Raw genomic sequence first — 21,247 nt, 5'->3', positions numbered from 1 at the left:
TCATGGAGCGTTTACTGTTCACAGAAACGCTCCGCGCACACACCGCCATGCCTGCCCGCACGGCCGACGGAGGAGCTCGAACCGACGCAGGTCGTGGCAGCAACAACTTGTCGCCGCTTTTTAAAATCACGCTAGTTGTGGAAAAGTGATTCGACAGCGGTGAATGTGGATGTTAGATAGGTGAAAAGGGCCCATCTCCCCGCGAGGGGGACTCGAGTAAATGCGTCGCATGGGGGTGGGTGTATTGCGTTAACGTTTAGTGTTTGGGGAGTTGGTGGTAGTGAATGCGTTGTATCAGCAGCTTCTTGACGTAGTTTGAATTAGTCAAAGATATAAGGCGCGTTCGTAGCCTTTCATTCTGTGTCGGTTTTGTGGCGCAGTGGGAAGAGCACCATGCACCTCGCGTTCCGCCCACAGGTAGTGAATGCGTTGTATCAGCAGCTTTTTGACGTAGTTTGAATGAGTCAAGGATATAAGGCGCGTTCGTAGCCTTAGATTCTGTGTCGGCTTTGTGGCGCAGTGGGAAGAGCACCATGTATCTTGCGTTCCGCCCGCAGGGTCGTGGGATCGAAACCAGGCGCCGGTAAGTATTATTTTTTTATATAGTGTAGGGGGAGGGGTGCGGACCTGCTGTTGAGAGCGAGGAGGGTAGCGTGATGCGGTAGTGGGGGAGAGGGCGCGCTGAGCTGTTGCGGACGGACATCGGACGCTACATGTGAGTTAAAGAAATGCTCTGCATTTAAAAATTGTGCTGGGTAGTGTCATCAGTTGTGGTTTTCAAAGCGATCGCTTAAACGGACGCGGATATAAAGTTACACATACAAGAAATAGTGTGACAGTGAAGTGAAAAGTTGTATTAGGGACTCTCATTCGCAACTGTAACGATAGCGGCGAAGAAACATCTGCCGCGACGTTAAGCCTAAAGTTCCCAACATTCAATTACGTGCATCCGAAGCCGGCGGCGAGCGGTTCGAGAAGACCCTTTCGTCTCGCGCGCGCGTGTTGCGTTGAGGATCCCCCATCACTATGGGGGGCCCCCAACGCTCGGTTCTCCTATTTTAAAACTCCCAATTACCCTAATTCATTAGCGACGTGTTTCGCCTCGTACACAGCCTTGCCTTCTGTGAGCAATCGTTAGTTTCATTGATGCTAGAGGAAGGAAGGCTCACTGTAAACATAAAAGAGCCCACGTTACAAATATACATTCCCACGCCGAAGTCCTCATGAAAACTAAATATAGCCACGTCCAAACGCGCTCGCAGGCGTTGAAAACTCGCGTTCGTGTACCATTTGTACATTGCGGACAAGTTATCGCGAAAAGTAAACATATCAGCCGTGCAGAGTACAGGCTACGGCAGTGATCGTTAATCAAATCCGGGGATAACTATGAAAAACATTGTAGGGGTAATAGGCACTGCGCAAAATTGCGCATCATAGCAGTTTTAAGGATGCGGGGCGAAGCAATCCGATCACCGTTCTCACGTAGTCATTCATTTACCAGGCAAGGCGAGCAGTAGGTGCGGTGAGATCACAAATGAGCGACGCGCTTCCATCGCTGTTACAAGGTGTTTCATTGCACACACAGTCTCGTCCGTGTCACGTCGCAAGTATTTCATAATGAATTGACAGTGTACTTTTATCGGCATCAGTTGCATCGTCCTTGGCGTTAGCTGGCTGCGTACGAGATTTGAGGCGCGGTGGTGTCGCCGGGAAAAAGCGAGTCGCTGATTGCTCGCCGGATTATTCGGGTTGCAGACACAACGTTTTGGGGTAATTTGCATCAAATCCACAAGGAGCGGGGGGGGGGGGGGGGTACGGTGCCCCCCCCCCCCCACACACACACACGCACACACACGCACGCACGCACGCACGCACGCGCGCACGCGCGCGGCCGCATACGCACAGGAAATGGGTTGTAGCAGACGACAACCCGACCCTGCGTCCAACAAGTGACGTCATTCGTAGGTGGCGCCACAGTATGTCCTCGTGGCCAATATGTAGGACGATTTCAAAGAAGCAAGCGGACTCTGCAAAAGGAACAGGGTAGATGCAGAGGAAGCAGCAGAAGCCTAATAGAGTGTTGTTGTGCGGGATGAATTGTGTCGCAGTGAAGCCGTCTTCTGTAATGGCGCTAAACCATCTCCCTACAAAATAAAGCTTTAGTTTTTTTTTGTTATTCTTTTTTGAAGATCGGAAGACGCAAAAAAAAAAGTTGGGAGGTGGAAAGCTGGAAGGAAAGGTGAAGGGGCGTCAACAAACAAGGAACGATCGTCTTTCCATCTTCGCGAATGTAAAAAAAAAAAAAGTTTCAGCTTCTAAGAGATCGGACAGTGTAAGACTTGTACACTCTTATCTATTAAGCAAGGAACATTATCGAAACTAAGGTTGTCTTGAAACATTTTTGGACAAGCCAGTATAAAATTCCGTATGTGCCTGCTCGTTGTCTGAGACCAAAGAATCCCTATGTTACACCCCGTTGTAATACGAGATACGGTCGAAGACTCCGTAAATATTATGTCCCTGAAATATTCAATTCACTTCCGCGGTGCTTAAATGATGTTAAAACGAAAGGTAGCCTGAAAAGAGGTCTTAGACGCATTAGTCTGTGACCGGAACCCTGTCATGTGTTTTGTGTTTTTCGTGGTGCGTTCTCACTCTCTTTTCTTCGTACTACTGTTCAAGCGAATTATCTGTTATTGATGGCTCTGTCGCTGTCTGCCAGGCACTGCCGTTCAAGCCCACTGCGGCTTTGGCAGGCCCGTTCCTTGTTTTGTATTTACTCGTGTCATCAATAAAGTATTATTATTATTATTATTAAGGTCTTTTTAGTAAGGAAGTAAGGTTAGCGTTCGGTTTACGGCAAATAAGGATGTCATCAACATCCTTACTTTTTTGGAGACGCTTCAAAATGTATAAAAAATCGTCGATATGTAAGCATTTCAACGTGTTTGAAAGCCTCCGTCAGTATACACGAAGAGTAATTCAGAAATATTGAGGAATTACAGAAAAGAAAAGAAAACAAATGTTCACCGAGGGTGTGTGGTATATACATTAGTAACTAGCCTAATTGCGTCTTTTATCAAACTTACTGGCCCGCAATAGCTTCAGTATTTCGTGTGGTGCACTTCCAGTTAAATGCGTACAAAAACTAACGCCCTTTTCACGATATAAAATATCTACTCAATACCAGGCCTGCAACATGAGGTGGTATTGTTTGCAAAGCATTATTTATTTGCACTTGAGAGCCTCCGCGTCCTTTCCCTGTCCTTATGGGTTCTGTGCTTTGTGCTCCAAAGACCAACGGTTTTGTTTGAGAACAGTATACGCTTGTTTATTATTATTATACATCAACAGTCGGTACATCTGCCGTACGCTTGTTTATTATTTATTTTATCTCAACAGTCAATACATCTTCCGTTGTCTCTAACTTTCCGGCTCTGAAGATCATTAATCTCCAAGGCCGGAACAACAGTGAACGTTACAGTAGCACCCCTTCGCCTCACTCCAAACAAACTCTGAACTCCACTCTCATTTTTCGTGCCTACCACCCGCAGCTGATTTTTCATTGTCCAGCAAGTAGAGAAGGCGAAGTCGCACTTTAAAATCGAGTTCTAGACAAATTTGATTGACACCGTTGAAAGCTCTCCGGGCGACATAGGCTGAAGCGAGGCAATGTTCAACAAGACTTCTTTGAAAGATGTTTCTTTAAAGGTTTGAACTAAAGCTGCTCTCCCGCACGAACCAGCAACACATTCCGCTTCAAAGAAGAAAAATGTCCCTACAGGCAAGTCCTATTAAAATATATACCTACTGGAGGAGAGGTTCTGAAAAGGGTAAAGGGGGGGAGGCTACTCTTTCTTTACCAGCACCCCTCACACACTTGGAAGAGTGACGAACGCTGATAAGATAAGGATGTCTTAGTACAGGGCCATTCGTAGAACGCAACCTTTGCCATATGGGTGCCGACGATAAAACGAAAACACCGGCATACAGCGCCCGCAATTGAAAGTTCCCAGCCGATCACAGGCCTCGGATAAGGCGTCGGGTGCTTCATTGCAGCTTTCCGGTCGAGTTGGTGGTGTTGGAGCGACCCGCACAAGTCTCCTCCCGCCGCCAGCGCAATAAGGTTGAGCGGGAGGGGAAGGGGCGCCAAGGAGCAAAGGCGACACGCTTCACTCTTTCTAATGCCATTAGCTGGTAATCCGACCAATGAATATTTATTTCGAGGAATCAGTCTCCCGCTATCGCTCTCCGCGCCGCCCCCACGCTCGCCCCGAGGCGCGCCACGCCGGAGGGAGAAGAGAGCCGCCGCGAGGCGAGGCTCTTCCGTCTCCTCCCGGCCGGCGGGGGTAGCAGCAAAAACTCTCTCGAACGGCGGGAGCGCTCTTCGCTCAAGTCCTGCCATAAATTTTATGGCCCGAGAATTCGTGAACGTAATTCTATTTACAAATGAGACCGGGCTGCTCGTAAATCTAACAGGCACGTTCATGCTTGCTCCTCACCCTATCGCATCTTCCTTTCCCCCTCTCCTTCCTCACTCCCTCTCCATCCTCTTCCCTTCGTTCTGCTCCGGCCTTCCTCCATGGTTGTCGCCCGATCGTGCTTCTTGAAATGCCGTCGTAGGTTGGGCTTTTTTGCGAAAAAAGACTGCAACAAGACAAAGTTTTCTTTCGCTACACGCACCTCTCTGGCCGCAACGAAATACTTTCTCTCCTCCGACGTTCTTCTTTCGAGCGGGAGGAATAAGAGGATTGGAAGATGTATTCCAAATGGAAACGCTTGCGCGAGATAAACGCTACGTTGCGCACTGCGCGCACACCCAGGTAGTGGCAAGAATCTACCTTGCACTTTTCTCGCGCACTCCGCTGGCGTATACTTCTATCTAGCGGAAACGTTTTTCTCTGGTCCGCGAGCTTATGCTTGAGCGTATGTTGTAAACACGGGTGCGGCTTCTCTTTTTCGGCGTTAGATATAGAGTTGGAAAGGAGAGGAAGATCAGCAAAAACAAAAACAAAGGACCGAAGGAAGAGGAAAAGAAACCGCATTTCGAGTATCCTCGTCGTCGGAGAGTCTCTCAGAGCGCAGCGCCTTGGTATGTACGAGTGCATTGGTATACGGGTTATACTCACCCGCGCATACATACCCGATGCAGACCTCTCATATACGACACGCGGTACAAGTGGAATACAAAGTATGAGTAATGTTCACCGCGGGCGCGGGTCATTTCTCAGCGCGTGGTATACAGGAGTGCAAGTGCGTGTATACCGCGCAGACAACAAACGCGAGAGCGCGCGCCGTGCGTTTGAAGTATACAGGCGCGGTTCTCTTGGAGATCTAGACGGATGCCGAAAGTGCGTACACTCCTCATCCTTTATTTTCTTCCTCGCCTTTTCATTATAATTTCTGTGGAGGTGGTGTTGCCAAGGGAGCAAGCTGCGAAGTTTCCTACGTAAGAATTTTGCTCCCGCTCTCCTTTTTTGTATACACCGCATTTTCTAGACCACCGCAATTGGAGAAACTGCAGATGTAGAAGAAGAGAGACATGCATGCATAATAAACTGCGCTGTCTGTTTTACATCAGAAAACGGGGTAGCCCATCGGCGTGTCCCGACAGACAGGTATGAATTTATGATTACGCCAATTCCGCTTGTATATAAAAAAGGAGTACCATAAAAGGTGCGCATATAATGGTTTATATGCTTCTAATTGCGTCTTTTAATCTCCCATCAGAAAAAAGAAGTTTGGGTGAGGGGATCAGAGGAAATAGCACCTTAGTTCGTTCGCAATGTTCGAGCTCTGAATAAATTGTCTCGAATTAAAGAGAACGTAACAGTTTCCGAATTAAGCTGGACTGCAAGTTTCGGTTTGTTCATTGTTTGCGCAAAATATCATTTTTATTCCAAGAAGAATCGACAATAATGTTGACAGCTCGGCGTACGCCTAAATTCATAGCGTCTTTTTCTTTTGTATGTGAGAAAGTAATGAAGCCCCAGAGGAATTCTCAGCAAACAAAATAAATAATCCCAAGCAACAAAATAAACGACTCGAAGAGACGTGGGAAGATTGGCGCTTTTCAGTGGCGCAAGTGTACGGTTCTTGTTGAAATCATAAGTGTTGCTTCGTATGCTAAGTTGTTCAAGCTCGACAACGAGAACACACAAATCACAGAAGATGGCTATTGCTGAACAACATTTACTAACAAAGCGTCTCTGCAGTTATGAAGCGCAAAAGGATGGAAGAAGTGTAAGTAGTGCTTGCACTTACTGCGTGCTTTGCGACACGGATACTGCGCTTATATAAAGACAACAACGAAAAGGCGTACGTTTCCTGCTCTAATTAAACGCATTGCGAAAGAGCTTCGCCTTCGAAACGTACCATTGCAGGTCTCTCTTGCATTTCAAAGTGCGTAACAAATGCCTTCGCGTCTCTGCCGCATGGACGCTGCAGGATTGCACGGCAAGGTGTACACGCGTAATCCCGTTGTCCAGTCGCGTCGTTTTCTTTTTCTTCTTCCTTCCTCTGCACTCGCCTGGTGCAGAAGGACGCGCAACCGAGCATGATCTATCAGACCAAGCGCCAGGCGTAATTTTTCACTGCTTCGCCGTGGGTGGTTTCCGGTTTTCATCCCGCGGATAATTTCCGCAAGCTAGTACAGTCATTCGTCTTTTTGAGGCATCTGGGCCAAAAGGTGCATACCGTATACCTCGACGCTGAAGATAAAATGAACCACCAATATTTACGTTTCGAAACAAAATATATCGCCGCCGCGCGACCACCGTACAAGAGGTGTGCGTCTTATAGGCCTCTGAGAAGCTCAGATGAGCATTTTTAACTCGTATGTTCCTTCCTTATTATTTTAAAATCTCTATTGGTTACTGATTGATGGATAGAGCGCTTACGACGTAAAAATTCGCGGAAATCAAGTTTTGAACCCAAGTGAAGGAGGAAATATAAAAAATAAAATTGGCGTGGCTTGCACTAGCGGTGAAAGGCTGGAGAAAGAGCGCAGATGGGGGTCGACCAAGGTTCTTTGCACACCGACAGCGGATCCCAGGAGAGAGGGAGCAGCCGCAACCCAAAGCTGTTTTGGACGGCACTGTAAAGCAAAGAACATTACAGTATGTACAGTATTTTATTCAGTCGTCATCCCTTTCGTCGTCGTCTCACGACGGCCGAGCCGCGTAGGACAAATCCTCTTGTAGCGCGTCCTCGCTTCGGAAGGCCTCCACTTTTTCGTCAGCGCGGTGGTCGTCTCAACGTGTGCATTGTGAAGGGATGGCTCGACAGATTCGTCGTCATCGTCTTCGGCGCGGCGGACCCATAGCACACCGGTCGCTTCACGGTGACGACGATGACGACGACGAAGGCGGGAACTCCTCATGTGGCGTAAGCCCACGCGCAAGCCTGGACGACGCCGGGGGTTCACCGCGAGGCCCGCGCTCACGTGCGCTAGGGTTTCTTTTTGTCTACGGCGGACGGATTTGTGTCGGCATAAACATCGCTGCGGTTAAAACTGCCAGGGTACCTTTACATCTCTTACGGGTCGCAAATTCGAAAGCAATAAAGTTCAACTGAACGCCCGAGATGCTTTGTGAACGGCGATCGTCCTCTCGATTGAAGATTGAGACTGTCACTAGATAAGATACACAGTACCGTCACTGAGGCACGCAAGGGAGCAACGGGGGCGATTTTGGTCCTTATCAGTGCTGCCAGATCGCCGCTTTTGCAAACTCACCGCTAACTTTGACGAGGTCATTTGTAAACAACACTGCCGAAGACGCAGCAACACGGCATCTTCGGACACACTTCTGCAGCTGAAATGTTGCGAATCGCGTTATCTTCGATTCGCATTCGGAACGACGCCAGTCGCGCACAGCCGCAGAGCAGGGAGGACAAGCTGAGACTAACTACCACCAGCTGACGGACAGAAAACGGATGAACATGAAGATGGCGGTGCCCGTGACCAGTCGCAGTGTAAACAAATGTCACGTGATGCGAACTGACCAATGATCACGGCGGCGGCACGGAACAATAAGAGAAAAGAGTACCAATACTCTGTAACCTTATCTAGTGAGCTGAGACGCTTCGCTTCGCGATCCACCTTAACGCTTTCAAATGGCTTATGTTTGCTTCCTACATGTTTGTTTTGTCTCCTACGTAGCTGCTCATATTCCTGGCGTCATGCAATGGGAATGTTGGCGGATATGAGGATTTTCCCTGACTGTCTATTTTGTCGCTTGGTTGTGTTCTTCTGCTCCCTTACTCAAGTTTCGGGGCACTGGCGTGGATGGCCACCTTTCGCTACTACTGAGTCTGAGCTCGCGCTATGGAACGCCTTGTGCTATGGAATGCTTCCCAAGGAACCGTTTCACGGCTGCCGACGGTTTCCTCTCCCCCTGCACCACATTATCTATGCACAAGGCACCACTTCACCTCTCCACGGCCGCCTATAGGCTGGCACCTAAGTAATGGGAACGGGAAGTCGGATGGTGCTAATGGTATGGATAGACAGCGAATAGAAGGGTGGACACAAACTGAGAGGGGAGAAGAGAACACCTATAAATGCTTCCGCATTTGATTTTCAAACTTTTTCCTAAACGAGCCACAACTTAGCACCGACGCTCCCATTTCTTTGCATTGCCTCACTCGAATATGCTAAGATCATACTTTTAAAAAGCCGTGAGTTGTAGAATCGTTCGAGAATTCGGCCCACATGAAGTTCCAGGGGGGTACCGGTAAGGTACATCAATGATCAGCAATTAAGGGGGAGCTCAAAACACTTGCAAATAACTCAGTCGGGAATGCTTCGTGCCACCTTATAATTCGAATTCCCAGATAAGAGGTAGCCTACACACAGTCAAGCGCCGTGAACTGCAGAGAAAACCCTACAGGTAAGGTCGGGGGTGGTGGCGAAGATGACGGCATAGAGGTATGGGAGGAGCGGTACTGAGGCGGTACTGGTTGACGATAGCCATTGACGACGACGACGACTGTTATGACAATGACGATAATGATAAGCCGTTGAGTGTGCTCCATATTTGGGGCCCTCTTCTGTAGAACGTTTTGTGCCCATTTAATCAGTGCTCATATAATCTGTTCTCACTGGCTGTAACTTAGCGATCTAATAAAGGCGCTCCATAAGAGACACTGCTGGCCGAGGCGAGACCAGACATCCATGCGCAAGAATATTTAATTTGCTCTACAAAAGTACATTTGAAAGTGGGTGAAAAGGCCCGTTTTCACCCTGGGCACAGTGGCAGGCCTTTTGAGGCTTCATGGGTACGGCATTTGTCAATACTAATTTTTCGCAAACAACGGTCTTGGCATGCGGGAGCAGTTCCTGGTACGCCTTGAAACCTCTAAGACCTATGTTAACATGTGATGAGAGCCTTTCTGCCCGTTTTTCGTGCTACCCTCTGACCCATTCCTCGATTCAGCAGACCAAAATAGGATCAAGAATTTTTGTTTGGGAAATACAACCCAGGACCGTAAACATCGGGTTTGTCGTCATTCCACCGACAAGGCTGCCACTCCTGCCGGGGGGTCACATCCGGGCAGCGGCCTCGTCCTCCAGCCTTTGTATAGACAGACGGCACAAGAAGGCGTGAGCAACTCGCCTTGCGCACGCAAACGGCACAACTCCAACTGTGCATTCGGTTCGAGCAGGAAACAGCCAGTAAACAAACAAACAAAGAAAAAAAGGAATGCGGATAAGAAAAGCACAGAGCGACACTGGGAGCGAATCGGAGCCAGTGAGGCGGCGAGAACAATGCCATTCGTTCCACCGCCGCCGAGGAAACAAAGCGGACCGAGCGCGTACCTCGCCGGGGGCAACGCCGAGAGACTGGCCGCAAGGCGTGCAATTACGAGCCAAGGAACCAATCCGTGTGCTATTGAACCCGCGCTAGCCGCGAGCGCACGCGCGCAGCGTTGCCTTCCCGCGCGCGTCGTCGTCGTGTGCCCCATCGGAAACTCCGACTGTTGCGACCGCTTTGGTTCTTCTCTATCGCGTTCGATCTGCGTGCTGCTGGTGCTGCGACCGCGGAGACGTGCCCCTTTTCAGACTCTCGCGCACTCTCTCCCGCGCGGGGACGCCCGTCGCCGACGTTGGTCGTCGTCTGCGCTGACGGAAGTCGGCGTCCCCCTCCCGAATCCCCCACCCCGCCTCCTCGTGGGCTTCACTGCAGAGCTGCCACGGCAGAACACGCGGAGCAGACCGAAGCGACCGAGGGACGGACGTCTGTAATTTTATCTCGCCCCCCTTTTTTGGGGACGTGCCGCCAAAGGTCCGACGCACGAACGGCCGGCCGGCAGGAGTGACGGCGTCTGCTTATTTTTCGCGCCGGTCTTGTCCGCAGAAGGCATATACGCGCACTCTTCTTCTTCCTAATGGTGGAATAAATTATAGACTGCCCGCCAGAACCGTCTCATGACGGGGAAAGGAGAGATGAGGCATGTGGTCCGCAGGTTCTACGTCTCAAAACGCCCCCCCCCTTTCCCGCCTACCGCTCGCTTTCTTTTTCTTTTTCGCTTATACTGCGCACGCACATACGCGGGCGTATACGCACGCATTGCGCCACAGCGGCGACGGCGTGGCACCTTCGCTGGACGCGCAAAAGCTATTGTCAAGGACTCGCTATTGTACGCTGCTCTGGCGCTATTCCTCGCTTTTGCCTCCTGCCCCCCCCCCCCCCCCCCCCCCCTTTTTTTTTTTTCTACACCGCCCCCTTGAAGCCAGGACTGAGTTCGTTCTCTGATCTGTGACGCAGGTGGTGTCTCCTCTGGCGCAACCTCCTCCGAGCGAAGCCTCCAGCCAGGAGGTCGATTTCTCTTTTTATTCTTAGAGGTTGTTCCATCTTTCTGCATGATTTTCATCACCCCCCCGACCCCCCCCCCTTTTTTTTTTCTACTTTTGCTGCGTGATCTCAGCCTGACGCGATGGGTTTTTAATAGGCGCCCTCACGAAATAAAACGCGCCGTGGAGGAGAAAGTGCGAGCGGATAGGGCGTCGAGATTCACATAAATATCCGCAATGACAGAGAGAGGAACCAGAGTCACTGATGACATCTACGCCTAAGTATGGAAGCACCCGATCTGTTTATTTACTTTTCGCGACACCCTGGCAGCTTGGAATCTCGATTTGTAAAAGCAGTGGTCTGAGAAAATGAGAAAAGTTGTGAAACGCGAAGTAGTTTCGTGTTCGTGAGTTGTATACGCATATAAATTTGGCGGACGAAAAATAAGCGACAAATGACCGTAACGAACGTTTAATGCTGTGCTCGTTTCATCCCAAGCGGCCTAGGAGACTCTGATAAACGTTTTAAGAGTAAAGGCAGTAAACGCTCCAACAGATGTTGTATTGCCTCATTACGTAGTCAAGACATGTTTCCTGCAGTGAGAACCGGTGCGCACTCGTTAGATTGAAGTCTATCTGAACTGGCGATTTTAAAAGCACACTTCATTACCACCTGCTATGAGTCGTACTCTCAACAACAACAATAAGAACAAAAAAGGTGATACTCGGTTGCATCTCTGCTGAAAAAAAAAAAAAACACTGTCAGTGTGACTGCACGTACTCAATTCTCGATACGAGCTCAACGGAAGCGTGGTGTCCAATCGTACAATCGGACGGATGGGGAATGTATATTTCAACGAAATATGACCAATACAGTTAAAACCCGATCTAACGAAGTCACCGGGAACCGCGGATTATTTCGTTAAATCGAGAACTTCCTGAAATCGGAACTGTCATTTTGCAAGCAGTTGATTCCATAAATTCGATGTCTTGAGAGACGCGCATCCCAGACTCTACCATGACATCGTGATTTCAGCGGACGTGGCGCTCGCCTGCAGATAATTAAGCAATGCGCTAAAGGCTGCGCTTAAAATAATAACAATAAAACGCTTAGGCTTCTGGAGGAAACACTTATTTCCTGGCAAAAAAGCCTCTAATTTTCGCCTACACTCTAAGCTGGGTAACCCTTAATAGAGGTATACATTTTCGAATTTTTGTAACCTATAATTTATAAGGTACAAATGTAACCTATATCTTCGTAACCCTTATATACGTATACACGTAAGGGTTACTCAGTTATGGGTTACTTTGCCGCTTTCAGCATGTATACCTATATATAAGTTACAATAACCGCCGTCCAAGGCCACACACCTGGAAGGTGTCATGTTGCGCGCCAGGCGCGCTTTCGCCGGCGCAGCTGTGGCGACGCCCCGAAGGCGCCTTTCCCGCTTGGTAAACAAATATCGCGTTAGTGGAAGACGATATGTGCGACCATGCTGTCCATTGCGCAGTCTAAACTTTTGCGTCGGGTGGTGTCTTTTATTCGTCCCTTGAATAAACTGCCGGCCACACGGCTGGGGCTAAAAGAGAAGTTACTTTTATAATTCCTAAAATTGCGGTGCTAAAAAGCTTGAAAATGTTCTCTTAATATATATGCATTGCATTACCTGTTCGATAATCGTTACCCGGGTTGTCACCCCAAAATCTTTGTGAGTATTGGCAACGCTTGGGTCTTGTAAACAGGCATAACTAAATTTGATATTTGCATCAGCTTTGTGCCGTTTAAGAAACCAGTATCATACATGCATGGTAGGTCTTTTGGTAAATTGCGGGCATGAATTTTAGCGTTAGTTAAACAACATTAGGCTTTAGTGAAACCAAGCTTTAGTGGAAACATGCACTTGATAGGATACTTCAAAAGGACGCCAAAGTTATGATAACATAGCCTTAAGCCAAAAATTCTTGTCTGACAACTCAGGCCATGATTATCAAAAGAGAATTGCAGTACATGCACACATATTTGCGAATTTAACAGGAGCTCATTTCCAGAAGTTTGGCATCAGTAGTTTTGAACATTCACATTTATTATTATGAAACTCCTGTGGGCTATTTATTAAAAAGCAAAGTTGCGAACCACCCCAATGTAATTATCGTTCCTTAATGAGTATTAGACGAGTGCGGATTCCTGGCCGAACTGGTGTTTCCTATATTGCTTTAGACTTTCAGGTAAAACTCGGTTTATTCATATATCCTTATTAAACCTGTTTAATAAATGTTGCGTGAACAGCTTCACAAACATGGCCAAATATACAGATTCTTCACCTCAATATTTGCACGGATGTATGCAAAGTATTTCGAATTGTTTGGTACTGCAATTGAACCATTTCAGACGAATTCGAGTTTGAGCTACATTTATAAGATGGTTCTCAGAGGTGCACTTTCCCAGTACAGCGTTATTGTCATGGTTCCCCACAGAAAAAACGCCGAATGTGGGAAAGTAGAAAGAACATTTATTACAAATTCACTGTTTCATACAAAGCAGTGTTTACGGCTATGTTCCCTACATTCTCTGTTTCACTCATAGTCTAATATTACACTTGGAATTCACTTGTCTTTACGAATCCATCTTTACACTTCCCTCTTAGGTTCCTCTTTACAGTTCCACCTGAGTTGTGATTCCCACGCCAAGTTATCGTTTTTTATTCAGTACTATTAAGTTTCTAGGCCAATGGCAATCTGTCTTTTGGACAAACATTAAATGGGATCTATAATTTCCTGCATGAAAAAAGGCGCTTGGAAAAATTCAGAGATAAGCTTCGCAATTTACGTAGTACACAAGCAGACAGAAAATCAGGGCACGCTGAAGATTTCCCGAGGTCATCTGAATAACTTGTTCCCTGCTGCCGCAGATGGAGGTATATATGTGAGGGGCCGTCACTTGGATTTCCCCACCTTGAAGAGCCATCTACAGAAAATTTCAGAAAAACAACAAAATCCAGTGCAACCATAAGCCCCTCACACCAAACCACAGGCATGTGAAGTACGAAAAATATATTGCACGAAAATGAAGACGTAGTCCAGAGAATGAAATGAAAGGCCACACCAGAGAAGCAGTGATTTATGGCCTTTCAAATAATTTCACATCATTTCAGTTCTCGTTACACAGAGTAATTTGGCCGCATTGTTCAGAACAACGCGAAGCCACTATAGTCATGTCGGCCAACCTTCCCGAATTTTAATCGCGCCGTATTCCTGTTTATCTCGCGAAATGTTTCTGCATGCTCACCCAGAACAGGCAGAAACCCTGAGCTACGAATAAACTGACATACATTTGCAAAAGAGAAAGCAAAAACATTTCCGCGCCTTCATGTGGAATCACTAGTACACGCAACAGGGCGAACGTCGCACTAAACCCAGGAAACGTCCTTTCACGATGCTGACGCCGTCTGCGTCACATTTTTGGCTGTACTTAAACATCTCCCCCCCCCCGCACCCACCCCCCTCCCCCCCTTGTACTGGCAGTTTCGTTTTGAACGAGGATCCCACGTGGAAGCCGAAACGTTTTTCATTTCAGTAAAGTGTTCTTATCGGTGATTTCTTCCTCGGCTATTCGTAAAAAGGAATCGCCAACTTACATTTTTTCTTCGTCCAAATGTGTTGTGGGAGAGGATACATCTAGAACTTGCACCGATCTTCAAGTGACATTCCCGGGAGGTCTGTACCTGTAATGACTCAAAGGGTTATTTGGGTTAAAATGTAATAGGCTTTAGAGCTGGGCAGTTGGTATACATTCATAATGAAAGAACACCTCAAACTTGACAAGACGAAGAAAAGAACACAGCACAAGCCCTCACTAACAACTGAAGCTTTCTTAAAGAGCTCTTTTGGAAAAAGAGTTCCTCTTGTTGGCTTTGCAAAACCACGCATCTTATAGTATAGGTAGAGTTGCTGAAAAACTACAAAGCTCCATGCTGAGGAAATAGTTATGTGAATTCATAACGTTAATGTAGTAACGAACTGATAGAAAGAGTCACTAAACATGAGGCAAAATAAGATACGAAATATAACACCATAACACTTGAAGTAAGGCCTCGCATTTTTACAAGTGATTCATACTTTTGTCTGTGCAGGCCTGGGTGCCATCTTTACAAAGAATATTTGAATGAATGTGTTTTAGTGATTGCATTTTCATACCGTTGTTTCCACGGAAATCAGACTTCATTTCAACTTGTGTCATACGCAGGGGAGTCCTGGTTGTCAGCTCAAGGAACACTGCCTGAAAGAAAAACAGTAGTGCTGATAAGTCATAGCATAGTTATCCATATGCAACCACACTTTTCGAACAGCCAGTAACCGATGAGGGTGCAGCACCCATTTTTACACCTGCACCTGTCTCTGTGTAATTCGTCACAATTTCTGTATCATCAAAAAACAACAACAATCAAGCAGCCTGCATGCTGGCTCATACATACCACCATTCTGTAAAGTCGCTTTACTGCACTACACTAGTATCATGCGAGACAACCATTTGCCCTGCAATACCACGCGAATAAATAAACGACTGATTTGTGTGAATGAGAATAATAAACCCACTTAACATGGTGAAAATGCCCCGCTACCTCAAAATGACTAACACCAAATGTGCACTCAAGGAAAAGAATGACAAAAATGAAGAGTATTGTACATATGAAAACTTTTTATTGTGCGGTAGGGCAAACTTTAACAAAAAAAGAGGCTTGTACTGGACAAAAGTGAGTCTAGAAATTTCTGGCAGCATTTAGTGGACTACTTTTCTGCAGCACACACCTTGTGTTTATCCGGATATATTATTACAAGACCAATAAACGAGACACCATTGCGAATATATGCAGCGAGAAAAATGAATATTTCCCGACGGCTGAAACAAAATAATAATTCCCAGAGAAAACCGCGATAATATAAGACTTCATTGGGAAAAAATTCAAATATTGAAGCAGAGCTACCTGACAATTACATGGGCCAATAACCCGTCAAGTGCGCCCGATGCAGCCAACAGCGTAAACAAAACGCTCAACACATGACGAAGGCGCGCAGAGAAGAAAGCAGGTCACGAGCGCCGTTATCTGTTATAATGTACGGGCTTTCCCGATCGTCCGCTCTAGTCTGACACAACGAACGCAAGCCCGCGATTTCATTCAATTGCCGTCGCGGGCAACAGAAAACGTCCAGCGAAGCAACCAGTCGGGTAACGAAAATCCCTCTCGAATGCTGCAATTTCAAATTGAAAAGCCCCCTGCGAAAAGATACATCCAATGAAAACACGGAAACCGTTACGGGAATATACTCACCGAGTTCGCTTTCACTGGCGCCGGGGCATTGGTCCAACATGCGAACTTGATGCTGGTCGTAGAAGAACGGGCCGTGTAGCGCTGCCAGTCACAAATGGGCTCGCCGCAGCCTCCGCGACTCACGCCGACAAATAAGTCTTGTAACAGCAATCCTCGCTTCATCGTAGGGGTATCACAGCGGTAAAAAGGCTCGAGTGGCGCGAAAACGCAGCCACCGGGCCTGCGGGCGCCGCCATTTCTCTATATCGCGTCATGCAACGGAGAAATCAACGGCCGCCTGGAGAGAAGGCGCGACGAGCATCTCTTATAGGTTACAGGGCGTTTTATAGGTTACAACGTAAAGGTTACATTTCGGATTTTGTTGATGTAACCTATAAATCATTAATGTAACCTATAAACCGCTTTTAACTTCACGCTTGTAACCCTTAGAATGGACTGGGATAAAGAAAACATCAAAATGGATCCATTGTAACCTTTATTTTATAGGTTACTTCCGTTTAGAAGTTACATTATGGGTTACAAGGATTAGAGTGTACGTGTGCTTCCTTAGCATTGGGCGGGCAGACTTTTTGTAGCCCGCAAGTGAGTTGAACGCATCCTCGGTTCCTTCTTTAGACCCAGAAAAACACCTGTCAATAGCAAGTCAATAGCGTCCATCACCTGGCCTGCAGCGGGCGCAGGAGCTTTAGCAGTTTCTGGGTCGTCAGCCTCCCCTCTGACACCTCTTGTGCACCGCAAATTAACTGTGCGATTTCTGGGAACGCTGAGCTTATATAGTGGTGCTCTTTGAAAACGAAACTAAAGCCCTCATTTTTTTTTGTTTTTTTTTTACGTGGCCGATAATCTTCGTGGCGTTCTGACGAAGCACATTTGAAATTTCTCCATTTTTAAATGTGTGTGTTTCTCGAAATACGTCGTTAGGTCGGGCATGGTGCTGAATGTATTTCGTTAGTTCGAGTTCATAAAAGCATTGAGCCGTATATGCACCTGCGGTTGAATCCGAATTTGTTCGTTTGATAGGGAAATTCGCAAGATCGGGTTTCGTGAGGTCGAGGTTTGACTGTACTAAATAGTTTGCTCTGCCTGTCCACCTAGAAACCGCGTAGAAGTGTTCACCAGCTACTATTATTCAGTGAATCGTTCGCGTTTCTTTTTTGAAATAAACATTTGCATGCCCATGTCTGAAAAAGTTAAGTCTCGAAGCACAGTGGAAACACTCTACAGTAGTTCAAGCGGGGCTAAGGACAGGATTGATACAGTGCAAGCAAGTTTGCTATGTGCATGACAGACAGCACAGGGATTGGCGATTTAGTTTTGCAGAATGCAAAGGACCAAAAAAATCTTGTGCAGTGATTTCTCAGCATGAAGATGTGGGGAGCTGACCGCGGGAAAGAGTTTACCTAAGCGAAACTTGGGCCAGTTTCAGCTGTGGAGCAAGAACGACGCCAATAATGCCCCTAATGCCTCACAAGGAGCGGTCGCGTGAAAACCCTCGATCCCGTACCCATATTCTGAAACTCCCATATGAGCAGTTGTATATTTGTACCACACTCACTGTATAAGACGCAACATCCGTCTAAGCTTGGTTTCTGAAAAAAAAAGGAGAATCGCTAATATAGTGGTTGTGGTCACTAGCGCGGCAGCTTTACTTAACTAGGCCGGCGAAGGCGTGTGCGCAGCTGGCGTCCGCAAAAGGCGTTTACAAAAGCCAACAACTGCCGCAGACAAATAACGTTATATTACTAAGAAACCGATGGCATCAACCGGAGTCGCACCCAGGGACGGGCAGCGACACGCAAATGATTCAGTTACTACGCCACAGCGGCACCACCCGGTACACGGTGTTTGAGGTACTTTCAACATAAACAAAAAGGTGGCAAGAGGAGAAAAAAAAAAAAAGAAACTAAGGAGATGCACGCGCCTCTTGCGGACGATTCACTAGATGGCGCAAGCTGGCCTAAGGCGCGTACTTTAAAGCTGATGTATATCTAGAAGCGCATCGTATAACGGAGTATGACTGCTTCGAGCATACCCCCTGCAACTTTAGAGCATTAGCTGTAAAATAAAGATGCTGGGCCAACGCTGCACACCTTCAAGACCAACAAGCCAAAGTAGATAGGGTATTTCCTGAAATATGAAGAGCCAATACGTTCCAAGATTTATATTTACCCATGACAAGCACAACAGCAAACTTGTAAAAGCTAATGTAGCGGTAACATCCGCAAAATTGGCACACTACAATTTATGACAGGGCAGTGTAACATGACGAAACCTTCAAAAAAGTGTAGCACTGAAATCGTGGGACCATGAATACCCACCAGGAGTAATAAAAGGAAAGTAATGGTTAAAGAAATAACCAGAGTAATAAGCATCAGACAGTCGTTTTCTTCGGCTATCATCACGCGAAAAGAAAAGGAAACAAAAAAGAGCGATGTACACATGTAGAAACACGAGCACACTCCAAATCGAACAAGCTCCTTCGAGTGCATACATAGTGCATACAAGTTACATCCATCAGTCTGAAGCAAAAGAGGCTCATAGATATACAAGGTAGCGAAGATGTGCGAACTATCTACAGAGACTCAGAAGTCGACGCTCGCTGGCTACACTACCGCAGGGAGTTGCGGCGGGGCCAAGGATAAGAGAGCCTGCCGAAGCAGCAGCGGCAGAAGCCGAATCACCAGCTGCAGCCAAGCCGGCAACACAGGCGCTAAGAACTCGCGAGCGGCTGTTAATGAGCACAGGGAGACGACGCAGGGAAACTTCCCGCCAGGCAGGGGAGGAAGGCGGGGAAGCCGCCCGCTGGATAAATCCCCCGGCGCGTCGATAAGTCGGGCGGTTTCCTTCGATGAACCCGAGTGGTTTTAGTGGAGATTGGGGCCCAACCGACCTGCTGCTGCTGCAGCAGCGAGGCCCCACAAGATATACACAGAACTACCGACTCGCCGATCCTCCTCGGCTTCGTCCTCCTCCGGCGGCGATGCTCCTCCCGCCGCCGGGTTCTTCCTCCGCTGCGCCGGATGGAGTCTTATCGGGAACACGTGTAACGCCTCCTCCTCCCTGGCACCCTTTCGGCTCACTTCGTCTATCTCGCGCTCTTTTTACTTCGCGCGGAGCTCGTTAAAACGCAACTGCAGTGGCGTGCAGGCAAACTAAGTGTACGAGGGGTTGTCAAATCGGAGGAAGTGGGATTAGAAATCGGACAAGCCTTGATGCGAGGACGTTTAAGTGCGAGGCCCTTTTTTATGTCTGTCTTTTTTATTATTAATTATGCGGCATCTAAGTGATACACGACAGATAGAAAGTAGCAAATGAGCACCAAGGCAACGTTTGCGCGAACAAGAAATCATGCACCCTCCGTCGAACGACGACGATGGTTGAACGCGTAGCTTTCTCGTGACGGATTCTTTGGTTTTCGGTAAAGTTTTGCAAACCGCTTCGGCCATGTCCATTTACCTTTTTTGCTTGTCTCCACGGGTGAAGTTAGTACGAAGCCACCACGGGGCTTTTTAAAGGAGGTGGTCAACACCTTTCACCTTCTTACTGCGAGGTTTTCTCTGCAATATCTGTTTACCCTTTCCAGAAAGGCTTTGACGAACACTTTATTAGAAAGTCTGTTCCTAGTGCCGGTTTATCGCCAGCATTAGATCGGCCACCATAAGGACAGTGTTTTGAAGAGTGTCACACGTATGTGTCTTCCGCCAAATGCAAAACCGTTTAAGATGCATACATCAACACTCCCAGCGAAAACATGGTTGCGCGAAAAGGGAATGTCTATTCATTTGACAATTGCCGCTTATGTAGTAAATCTGAGACCATTGATCATTGATTTGTTATGTGCCGGGACACAGTGTTTTTTTTTTATGTTTTGCAACGAACTGCTAAAAATGACATGGACATTACCCCTCATACAATTCGGTTCTTGCCTTTTCGAGATGCTACTGGAGTGCCGTATGATATATTTGTTGTGAAGGTATTGTATATCTTGTGGATGTGCCGCATGACTGACAGGCACGTGAAACCTTCTCGCCCAACCAAGGCTATTTTTGGGGAGTAGGCTGCATTGGCGCGGAGCATTTGAGTGTCGCAAAGTGACCCAGCAAAATGGCTGCATCTGTTGGACACGTGCGTCTGCTTGCCGTAGTTTTAGCGGACAGATTATTTTAGCTGCAGTGATGTGTATCTTCCTGGATGACTGGTAGCTTTTGTAGACTGCAATAAGTGCAGTTTTCCATGCAGTAAAGAAAAAAAGAAAGAAATGGAGAAATTGGATAGACGCCGCCTTCATGACTCGAGGGGACAAGGTTTGATACCGGCCACGGGAAGAGTTTTTTTTTTTCTTTCAGTTCGGCGTTTTCTTGAGACGCCATCATTCAGAACGCCAAAGCTTCGCTTAAAAAAATGATGTAGTAACGGTGACCCGCTGATGTTTCAGGCTGAATACAAATTGATTAGCGTATGTGATTTACGGGTAGAATTTACGCAGCACACGAGTGACGGCTCATGATGATGATGATAACTAATGATAACTAAATTATGACGATGATGATGATGATAACTAAAGTCTTTCCATTGGAATCGGTTGTGAAGGTCCCGTATCGGCGCTTTTACTGTCCCTTTCCCACAATTATCTAATAGCATTCTCACTGCAGACCGGTTAATGCTTTCCTTCAAGAAGTTGGACTTTCCCTCCATTTCGGTCAGGGTGGATTACTAAACGCTCGATTGCTTCCGGATTTCTTCCACATATACACAAATGTGAACCTGTGGAGGTATTTTGATCACATATGATTCTATACTTAAGGTAGCCGGCTCGAGTCTCAAAAAAAGACGTACTCTTTGTAGTGTCATCGTACATTTCCGCGCAACTAACCACCTCCACTTGCCTCACTTTCTTTTCAACTGCTCCTGATAGTCCTTTCCTCCAAATTTTGTTGTTTGTTCTCAGCATCCTCGTTCCCTTCCTCCATTGAGTGTCCAGGCTTTTGAGGTACAGGTACACGTATACTCTCCTTGTGCAAGTGTCGAAGCATCTTTACAAAAGGTACCTGACTTCGTGCTTCCCTGGCTTCGAAAGAGGCCCAACCCACATCGTTCTGTACTGTCGTCTCATCACAAGCTCCTA

General features: G+C 47.2%; 1 long non-coding RNA gene across 1 annotated transcript; it reads right to left on the bottom strand.

The window, feature by feature from the left end:
• Window positions 1–13,569: 13,569 nt before the first annotated feature.
• On the bottom strand, window positions 13,570–16,349 carry LOC144180393 (uncharacterized). The gene is made up of 4 exons (XR_013324395.1): window positions 16,123–16,349; window positions 14,990–15,071; window positions 14,431–14,517; window positions 13,570–13,760 (listed from the first exon to the last, which is right to left on the bottom strand). It is a non-coding gene; the product is annotated as an uncharacterized LOC144180393 (long non-coding RNA).
• Between the last annotated feature and the right edge of the window lie 4,898 nt (window positions 16,350–21,247).

This window comes from Haemaphysalis longicornis, unplaced genomic scaffold (assembly GCF_048455015.1).
Source record: "Haemaphysalis longicornis isolate Haplotype H1 unplaced genomic scaffold, Haemaphysalis longicornis Haplotype H1 scaffold_4, whole genome shotgun sequence".
Classification (NCBI taxonomy): domain Eukaryota; kingdom Metazoa; phylum Arthropoda; class Arachnida; order Ixodida; family Ixodidae; genus Haemaphysalis; species Haemaphysalis longicornis.
Note: the sequence above shows the minus strand (reverse complement) of the source record. Positions and strands in the feature narration are given on the sequence as shown.